This window comes from Rissa tridactyla, chromosome 1 (assembly GCF_028500815.1).
Source record: "Rissa tridactyla isolate bRisTri1 chromosome 1, bRisTri1.patW.cur.20221130, whole genome shotgun sequence".
In the NCBI taxonomy this organism is placed as follows: domain Eukaryota; kingdom Metazoa; phylum Chordata; class Aves; order Charadriiformes; family Laridae; genus Rissa; species Rissa tridactyla.
Window position 1 is genome coordinate 167,851,904 of NC_071466.1, and position 10,978 is coordinate 167,862,881.

At 39.8% G+C, this 10,978-nt stretch overlaps 1 long non-coding RNA gene across 1 annotated transcript; it reads left to right on the forward strand.

Annotated features, from left to right (window-relative positions):
• The first annotated feature begins 1,891 nt into the window (after window positions 1-1,891).
• LOC128904135 (uncharacterized) lies at window positions 1,892-7,149 on the forward strand. The gene is made up of 3 exons (XR_008464413.1): window positions 1,892-2,031; window positions 5,348-5,466; window positions 6,933-7,149. It is a non-coding gene; the product is annotated as an uncharacterized LOC128904135 (long non-coding RNA).
• Window positions 7,150-10,978: the final 3,829 nt, after the last annotated feature.

Genomic DNA, 10,978 nt, shown 5'->3' on the forward strand with positions numbered 1-10,978 from the left:
TCATAAAATGAAATTCTAGCAATTAGCAGTCTGGGTCAAAATGGCTGGAGAAAACATCATTCATTTCCCCTCCCTCGCATTCTCTTAACTGAATTCATGGACAGCATTTTGCTAGTATGTGTTTGGAAAGGAGTTACAACAATGTCTTAACTATGGGACTGGCCTGTTTCACTTTGCAGCAAAAATCAATTAGTCTCTTACAGAAAGTTTTAATAAGAGAATTTCCATTTTGAAATTAAGGCGCTTGGCAGCTGTTGCCACTTGCATCCTGAGAGTCCTTGCCAGAGCTGAACCAGATGTGCAGTTAATGCCCATTTTTGTCCATTTGTTATTAATGATGAATACAGAAATGAGAGGAAAGAAAGGATAAAGAGGAGCAGGAAATGGGGAAGCAGTTAGATCATTTCCCCTATTTATGCATGTGGGAAGGACCCACATTTTGGGCATTTTTCAAAAGATGAAGCTAACCCTTTTGCCTGGAGTTGGGTAACTCTGCAGTTGCCCATTCTCAGTGTAGCAAGACTGACTGAGAGGAAGAAAATAATTAAAGTTGCATCATCATTGCATCCCAGTTCCCTATCTCTGCAGCATAAGTCCTCATTACTGAACATGGTAGGTTTCCCAAACCTATGAATGCTCCTGCCCCTTCTTTTAGTTAATAATAACAGAGAGTTCAAGGACTATTGCCTGGAAACAGAGAGGGAGAATATTTTTTGGTCAATTTGACTCTGCTGTATGAATATTCTCAGATTGATACACTGATATACTTTTAATTATATCACTTTAGAAACTATGAAAAGAAGAAGACAGGAAAAAGTCATTTTTTTGTGTAGATTAACTATTCACATTGGAAGAAATGATGTAGGTTTTCTGTTTAAATGGATGAGAGAGGCACAATCTTTTCCGACATAGTTTAGGAAAAGTAAAAAGGGAAATTCTAAAGATATTTTTTAAAACCATTGTTTTCTAAATGGCATGAAGACTAAGCTTTTTGACAGGACTTCAGTGCTAAATACCAATAATATTTTGCATTTCTGACAATATTCAGCTGAAGATATCAAATTTTTGCCAAGTTTGACACAGGCAAAATCCTGATCCTACAAACTCTTCTGCTTAAGCAAGAGAAGTTAAACAAACTTATTAGATAACTTTTTAATGAACTTACTGGGCTACTGAATCTGAAATGTCAGCTTTTCAGAATTATTTTAGACAGGTTATTTCAGGTTTTCAAAAAACCCACAACCAACAATACTATGGTAAGTAAGTACAGTAAGAGCTGTCCATCTGTGAATAGTATATATATTTATTTGTATACCACAGAATGAAGAATTCTCTATGATTCACTTACTAGTATATTTAAGCATAAAAGCTTGGCATTCTTAAGGCCTATTTACATAATTCTGCACACCTGCAAGTTCTTGGAACATTTATTTAACCTGTTAGACACACACCAGCAGATAAGCAATATATTGCATGTGTCAGCATGTTGTTCTAAAACCTTTAATATGAACTTTAGTATTTCTAAATCTTGTTTCTTCGTATCAGGAAGTCCTGTGTTATTCAGCATGTTCTTTACCTGACATTTCCACAATGTGTGTTTGTTTTACATCTACAACACCCACTAGCTTTGGACAATGCCTTTTTGTTTTTACAATCAATTGAACCAGTAATAAGTTACCATTTTTTTAAATAAGGCTAGCTTGCGAGTCAAGAAAGAATATAAGAAATTTCAGCCATGTTTAAAAGGCAAAAATGATTGCACTGTGCATTAAGAATGGAAAGTCATTCATAACTGCATCATATGATTAAAAGCTGAGCTTGACTATTTATAGCTAAGCACTGTCAAGAGCAATATGTGTTGATGAGAGAACCTGACTGTTAGTACATTCCTAGATGAGGTGCATGTTAATGAGGCCTGTACAGTGCAAGAAAAGGGATGAAGAGTGAAGATAATATTTAAAAGCCAGAAAACATGTTTAAATTGCTGAGATAGATACACAAACTATGAAATCGAAGGCAAAAGGAGCTGAAGTAGGTAAAATTTTTGCTCTCTAACTATTTGTAAAACAATTCTGCTTTCTATAGAGACATAAAAATGTAGGATCATAATGCTTTAAAAATTTACTTCTAACAAATAATTATAACTAGTATTTTATAATACTAATAATACTAATATATAATATTATATTATATATTTATAATACTACTAATAAATGAAAACCCTGTTGGTAAACAATGAGGAATACATTCAGAGTGTTTATTTTCCTGAAGGTATTTTCTTAAACAAAGGCAAGAAAGCAAACACTTTAGAGGGTGCTTACAGTGCTGAAACCAAGCTTTTTAGGTTTGCTTCTGTCTTAATGTGTCCTATATTAAGGATAATTTCAGGATAATTGGAAAGCATCAAGGCATTCGACTCTTAGGGGTGTGTTAGTCCTTAAAGCTGGGTGTGGAATCGCTTTTATGGTGCCCATCATCTGGTACAATTCCCCAGAAGATTTCAAAGTTGATGGGATGTAGCTTTGCAAGACTATTTAAATCAGTCTGGTAATCTGACTAAAAGATGTATATTCAGGGCTGAAGGTATATCAGAAGACAGATCAAAGGATCAATTGATCAATCTTCTGGTCATCACTTTTATTCAGCCAAAAAAATCCTTAGTTTGCAGAGAGTTCCTAAATTCTGACTGTCCCTGTAGAATAATATTGTATTTTCATAGGATGAAAGATTAAAATACCAAAATGATACAGTTTTTTTAGGTAGATGGATTGTGGATATCCTGTTACAACATGCATTCTTATCATACGTTACCTCCTGTAACTGCAGAGTGTAGCAATCTGTTTTCCCTGTTTGTAAGTGAAAGAACAACTGTATTCAAAAATTGGCACTACAGGGCCAGTTAATAGTATCCCTGTTCTCTTAACTAGAGACATGCTTGTGTGTAAAGTTTAGATCTAGGTCTGAGTTTCCCTACAATTTATGGAGGGACAGAAGAGCACTGCAGTTCTGCAGACCGGATGCAGAACTTCGGCTGAGATATTTGAGAGAAGGATGTTGTGGATAGATACATATCTCAGATTCGAATACCTTTGTGTTTCAGGATGCATTCAGAATTTGGGTGTTGCCTTGTGCTAGTTCCATATTTAAACTTCCTCTGTGGTAAAACAATGACTTAGTGGGAGATTTTAGTGAGTGAAATAAAGAGAATTCATGGCTTTTGAAAAAGACAAGGTAGTGAAAGCTCTGTTTATAGAGAGGAAAATATGCACAGAACTCATGGAAAGGGGATATGAATTTTGGAAAGCTGCAGCTACAGTTTCTGCAGTCCATAAACCACATTTCCTTCATGTGTTCAAATGATACAGCCAAGGGACGGTCACTGTGCAGCGTGCTCTCTCTCTGTGCCAGGTCACTTTCTGAAAGGGAAAGCAGCATGAAGTTACGCATCAAGAGCGGCAGTTTCACGGCTAGTCCTAGACGGTTGGATACGGTACAAAGAAAGGATGGGCATGGGTGATAGTATCAGGACAGTACAAGAAGAGCAGGCATGCCATGCACGTTGTCAAAAGTTTACTGGTCAGAGATCTGAGCAGCTCAGCTGGCTCGTGTGCCTACATTCATCTTCTCACTCTGCGGGCACATAACGGCGATGCCCAAATTGCAGTCACTTATCTCCTAACTGCAATACTTAATGAGCACAGTGTGAATACTCCCTCCCAGTACAGTCAGTATAGAGACAGAGACAGAATTTCAGTGTTAGGCCAGCAGAGAGTTATTCTGGGCTGCCTACAATGTCCAAAGTCAAGTGGGATAAAGGTAAGCTTGTTTGACTAGTAAATTATTATTCCTGCTTGTTTCATATACCCCTCCTTGCCACAAGAAGTTACTTCCTAAATTTTTTCATGATTTCAGCAACATAGAAATATTATCTACCCTGATCTATTTTTTTCTTTAATTTAGTTTGTCTACAGAAGATGGTCATACACAAAAGCTTTAATTGATATTCTTGGTATTTTGTTACTAAAGAGATGGTTACACTGGGAATGAAGATTGTTTTATATTGAAATGTATTTCATTAGGTTATTTAATTGATAGGTTTGGTGCTACCATAAGACAATTCCCAAGAAAAGGGAATGTTTTAACTTAATATCCTATGTATAAACATCTTCCAAGCCTGTATGGTAATTGCTCATCATTATGTCTGAAGCAATGGTCTTTTGGCAGAATCTTAATGCCTGTTATTCCACTGGGCAAGCAAAGACTCTGGTATTCACTTACTAAGTTATTGTCTTAATTCTTTGTGCCTGGGTGATCACAGAGAACATTATTAATAATAGATTGGAAATGAAGGATAAGAGGATCTATTCATCAAAGACCTTATCCAAAGGACGTATGAACTGGCTTGCTGAACTGATTGTTTTATGCAAGTGATAGTGTCATTTGTACAGCAGGTGCCTCATAGCAGCCACGGAAGAGTCACTGAACTGCATTGTTCTCAGATGTATGCATCGTACCATCTTTGCAAATTGTAAAAATAAATGTATAGACTACAAATACATTTTCAGAGATAAGACTGCTTTTCATAGATGAGACTGCTTTCAAGCAACTAAAGATGTGATATGATTTAATTTCATTACATGTCTAGTTATTCCTTGCTTCCTAAATGCAGATGAACTGGAATAGAGAAGAAGTTTGTAGCAGATATACATCAGAAGATAACATAAGAAAGATTCTAAAAGGTTTTGGAAGTATTTGTATTACGAAGAATTCTTCTATCATGCATATAGTTGACATAGCTGTGGCTCCTGGATTTTTCTGAAAGGGAGAGATTTTTCGTCCTCTTTTGAAGTGCCTTAAAATAGTTGACCTTTTATATATCCACTATTTGCTTTTCTACAGCCTGCAATGGGAGAGATTTTTTTTGTTGTGCTGCAAACAGCATTATTTTCTCCTAGACATAGCCATTTTAGAGGAACTCACAGGAGGAGTACCTCTTACAGGAGGAGGAGTTTGGAGAAAACATGGAAAAGTCAGACAGCTGCCACGTTGCAAGAGTACCCCATTTACAACTTAATTATTTAAGTTGTCCTATGAACCATTTCTCATTTTCCTGGAGACCCAATGTATTAAACTCCATGTTGGGTGGGATGGGATACAGAAGGTGGCGTGTGATGGAGAGCACAGTGATGTAAGCACATGGGGCACGTGCTTGGTGTATTGGTCATGGTACAGAGAACAGCTGAAGTGCTGCAGTTCCTACTACTTGTCAGGGCCTAATTTCAATGCAGGGACAAAGCAGATAACAACTACAATGCAATACCATTGCATTCATTTTTTTTTTTTCCAGGGCTCCGGGCCTGAAATACAGCTCCTACAGAGATCATCAAGGAACTGCATTTGCCTACATGACTGCAGAAGGTGAGAGAAGTTGTAGTGCTGCATTCCCAGTGAAATCCAGGAGCTAAGGTAAGACCTATCAAATAAGCAAACCTCATGCTAATATTTAACAGTTCTACAGTTCAGTTTTAAGAGCCTTTAGTTTTAAGACACCCCTCCTCGTTATTAGCTTACACAGAGGGCATCAATCACTGGGACTGAACTCAGTCTTGTGAAACCAGCAGCAAGGAGAACAGTAAAGCAGTATTTATTAAGAGAGCAGAGCAGAGGAGAGCAGTGTGGTGGGACTCAGATCACCAGCAGTGTTGGATTCACAGCAGCATGTGGCATGAGCAGCAGTTGACTTCATATTTGGAGATGGCCATGGAGAATTAAGATGAGAAGATGACAGTAAATACATTTTACTATTATTTGTGGTGTTTGCAGTGGCTTATATTGAACCTGAAACTTCCATCAAATGTGAAATTTGTATTTGAAAACTTAATGTGCAGAACAAGAACTCAGGCATTCAGTCAGCAGGATTGGGGATTCCATGGAAAAGCCATCCCTGCAACATGGCTGTATTTGACTGGATATAGGTATATAGATGATACAGATAAGAAGCTGTGTTTCACTGGATATTGTCCTTACTCCACAAGGGCAGGTGGCTCCCTGGGGATGGGGGCGGTGGCAGCACAGGGCTTGGCAGCCTAGGCTGGTCCCACTGCCCCAGCCAGTATCGGGGCAGCTGGGGACCATTAGAACAGCCCCAGCCCTGGGCACTGGCCATCTCTGTGGGGATGGGCCGAGGCTGTGCTGGGACATCAGCCAAGTGATGTGGGTCAGGATCAGGCCTGGTGAGGAGCTCTGCGGTCAGACACAGCACTGGGGTGGCTGGCCAGGGCCTCTCCATGCTGCTGTCTGGGGGTCTCTTCCCATGGACACCAGCAGGAAGGGGCTGCACTGGGTCTGTCTTGGCGCTGAGCCCTGCTGCCAGATCCCCAGGACAGGGGAGGATGCACTCAGGAGCCTTAGAGATATATTCAATAAAGGCACTACAAAACAAGCGTCAGCAGGGAACACAGAGTTTATCACAGGATTTATAATAATTGACAGGTAGGAATCATACCCTATGAAGGCTGTATGAGAGCTGCAGAGCAGGTGAGGAGACATTGTCAGCTGGGCCTGTTGCCCTAGCACAACATAAAGACATGCTTCCAGGCCATGAGCATGTCTCTGTAACTCATCCCTCCCTCTCTGCAGCTCAGACATCTGAAATGAAGGGTTTCTGTTTCAGCCACTGAAGGAGGAAACACCAAGACTGAAAAGAAGCAGCATCATTACACCTGCTGAAACTAGCACAGGGTTAGTCAACGGCTAATAGTGGGCAAAAAGTTCAGAGAAACCAAGGACATCAGGATGGGATCTAACATGCGCTGCCAGTCAAACTATCCAGCCACTCCCTTTGGGTGAATACTGCTGGGTCTGAATGATTACGTGATTTGCTGATGTAGATTCCTGGTCTTCAAGTATAACTGATGACATTCTTTTCATAGGAGAAAGAGAGATCAAGAAAAGAATGATTTAAGAACATGACGGTAAGTTTCGATTTTTTCTAAGCAGCATTACTGCAGAATATTAACTTGAGACAGAGACTGAGGAGATCTGAGGCCCGAGTGTCAGAAGTCAAAGATGTGAATGAAATGCACTCAACTTGTCATTAAATATTAATACCTCCATCAGGCAATATCAGGGGGTCTTCTGCCAACAACATTTCAGACCAAAAGAAAGGCTTGCATTGTCTGAAAATGTCTTGCTTTTTTCCAGCTATATGAATTGCAAAAATAAAAGATGTTACCTCTCATTACAAACCATGACACCTTGAGGCCTCATAAGAAAATTCTCCGTGACTGAAATGTTGGTTAAGTACATTTTGTGAAATGTATTCTGCTGCTAGCCATTGATTTTAATTGTATTTACACAGTGCTTCTGAAATGAAAACATTAGGGAGACAGTTCTCTGCAAATATGAATTTCAGCTCCCCACACCTTTGCATCATCTTCCTGACATACTTGGGAGAGCCTAAGCTGGTGGTTAGTGAGAAGAAAGAGATGTATGAACCAGAATATTGACAAAAATCATTGACAAATGGTCTCTAGTCAGAGCTCCTGAGGGACCACTGCAAAGTTGAAGTGTCCGTCCATGATGCTGAAATAAACATTGCAAGACTGAAGTGATCAGAAAATACAGAGTCTCACTTGTTTCCTTAAGAACAAAGAGCTCAGTGTCTCCTCAAGTGATTTTACTCATTTCTTGAGACAAAGAAGGTCTTGGTGCAGGACTCCTCCTACTTATAACACTATAAATCTGCAGAAAAAACAGCGAAATATGTCAGTCCTCAGAAAAACAGTTGCATCATCCTGCCATGCCCCTTGTACACGTAAGCATTAGGAGTCCCAGAGGTAACAATTAGATATGAATATCTGCAAATCTAAAATCTTCTCTCAGTCCCATGGCTTTTCTTCACACCTTTCCCAGCAGTATCTTTCCATACTCTTTTCCTAGATACATCCTGAGATTGCATTTCTAGAGTTGCAGGGGAGACACGCAGCATCCTCATCAAGTTTGTGGATTACACCACATCAAGGGGGCTGTTCAATACACTGGAGGTCTGGGCTGCTTTTCTGAGAGGCTGGAGGAACAGACCAACAGGAACATTATGAACTTCATGAACCTCAAGAACCTCAACAAGGACAAGTGCAAAGTCCTACACCTGGGAAGGACAAACCACTGGCAACAATACAAGCTGGGGACTTGCAGGCTGCGAGGAGCTCTGTGCAGAAGAACCTGTAGGTTCTGGCAGTCAGAAAGCTGAACATGAGCCAGTGTGCTCTGGCAGCAGAGAAAGCATCCTGATCTCTATTAACAGGAGCACAGCTTGTAGACTGGAGAAAGTGTTTATCTCCCTCTACCAGCATTCGTTAGATCACACCTAGATAGTACATGTTTTGGGCTCCTCAAAAAAAAAGACATTGATAACTTGAGCAAGTTCAGCAAAATGTCACCATGGCAGTCAGGCTGGAGGACCTGCCCTGTGAGTGGAAGCTGAAGGAATGGGACTTGTTCAGCCTGGAGAAGAGATGGCTTCAGGGGACCAAAAAGCAGGCTTCCCATACCTACAAGGAGGTGACTGAGGAGGTGGAGCCAGGATCTTCATAGCAGTGGATGGTGGGAAGCCAGGAGACAAGGGTTGTCAATCGAAACAAGAGAAGTTCAGACTGGATGTAAGAAAAAACATTTTCCCCATGAAGACAGCAAAGAAGTGGTACAGGACCCCAGAGAGACTGTGCAGTCATCATCCTTGAAGGTTTTCAAGATCTGACTGAATAAACCCCTGAGCAACCTGGTCTGATCTCATAGCTGACCCTTGTTTGGTCAAGAGCTTGGACCAGACAGCTTCTGAAGGTCCCTTCTAACCTGCATTATCCTCTGATCCTATGAAATTATTTCTGAAAACTTTCCTCCCTTCTCCCCTCCTTGGGTGACTTGAAGAGGGTTTAAGGGGGGTGAGAAGAGAAACTAAGAAACTAATGTTTTATTTCAGTAAATTACATTAAGATTTTATGATTAGGGAAAGGGATGTGGAAGTAGCAGAAACCACAGGAAGAGAAAGCATGGAACAAAGTATTTTGGAACAGAGTCTGTAAACAGTTATTCGTGTGAGCAAGGACTGACAGACAGCCCTGATTAGTGTACAACTGTAATGGAACTTCACTCTTTACAAGATCAAAATAGTAAAGTGCTCCATTATGGCAATTATCTATCAAAAGGTGAAAGCGCAATAGCTGAATTACTAAAATACTTCTGTGTTCATTAGCCTCATTATGTTGGAAATGTGTTATAGGGCACTATATGCTAATGCTGTACCTGACAAACAGAAAATATTAATGGCAATGATAGAAAGACAAATTATAAGGAAGCCAACCCATGTTCAGCCATTACAAATCCAAGTACACGATCAGCCTACAAATACTTATTGATTGTTCTGTGGTCAACTTCCAAAACCCTTTCATCTGATCCAAGTTATGAGGGGATTGAGGTCACGCAGCATCTTTCTCATGACATGGTAGATCAATAATATTCTACTCAGAACCAAGACTGAACAATTTTGATTTTTAACTTAGGGAAACAGACAGCTCTTCATTTGACCTCACAGTTCATTGGAAGGCAAATAAATGATCAAGCATTGTCAAGCATTCTTTGGTTAAAAGCTCTTTGTAGTCATATTTGTAAACTGAAAGACCCAAATAACTTGGATTGAACTGCAGCATTTTAACAAGGAAACTTTATAATATCACCTATGTACAGGGATGTGGGTCCCTGCTTTCTGTCATAAACATGTCTTAAGGTTTTGCATTTAATTATTTTTTAGATAACATTTTATTAAAGTAATTACTTCTGGTTCCGGTCAGGAAAAAGCCTTTACTCATCAGCTGCCTGTGGATTCAGACATGTTTTAAGAATTTCACCATGCCCCTGCGTGGCTGAGTCAGGATTTCAATATTCACTCGTGTCTGGGGAGAACAGAAGGTACGTATAGATTTTATCACCGTGGAATACGTTCCCTCCATAGTGGTACTAGTTAACAAGCTATAGGGAGGAAGGACTGTTCCCCAGCTCTTTCTCAAATCCTTCCAGGCAACTGCTTCCAAAGCTCTAGAGTCATTCAACACCTACATTCAGAAGATCTAAGGGTTCTAATTATAACCAGTTCTTCACCACTGACATAGATGATGAGGAGGAGAAAATGAGATCTCAGTGTGTTTCTTCTGTATTTTATTCACCTGCAGCGAGCATCAGAGAGATAACTGGCTTTTATTGATTGCATATGGCACCACTGTCTCAGGATACTAGGAAAAAGTTATATGAATGTCTGATCTGTGTAACCGATGTGTTCTAAATTTGGTGCTCATTTCTAGATTAAAGCCTCAGAACACAGATCTGCATGTACAAACTCTCCGGAGTTATCACATTTATGTCAAGAATTAAGCTGGTGTAATGCTGTTGCACAGGAAAAATTACACACTAGCTGTAGAGGAATAAAAACACAACAGGACAGAAGTGCGTAATAAAAGGAAAAAAATGAAGATGCAAAAAGGAATCGGTTGTTTGTGAGGTTAGGGGAATGGGGCTCTATGGCTAAACCCAGCTGGCCCGGAGGAAGAGAAAAATAGGGTAAATAAAAATATGTAGGAACAAGGCATTGCCCATTAAGTTTTAATACGATTTGGGCAAGAAAGCAGCAATGTTTAATAAGAATCTAATTAAACTTGAGTGTATTACCTGGCAGGGGCAAAGATATGTGAGGGAGGAGTTCTTAAATAACTAGCACATATATTCGCTGTTCTCAACAATGTATTTTCTCCAAGGAGAATTTCAAAATATGACACTGTTATGCCAACAGTCCTCCCATTTCCTGGACCAGATTTTCTTCCCTTTTTTGAATCTCTGCATGTTTTAATAGCTTCAAAAATGTTGCAAAGGGATAGTTAAATTGTTCAGTAGTTACACTAGCAGACAGTAGTTAGGAGAGATTTGCAAG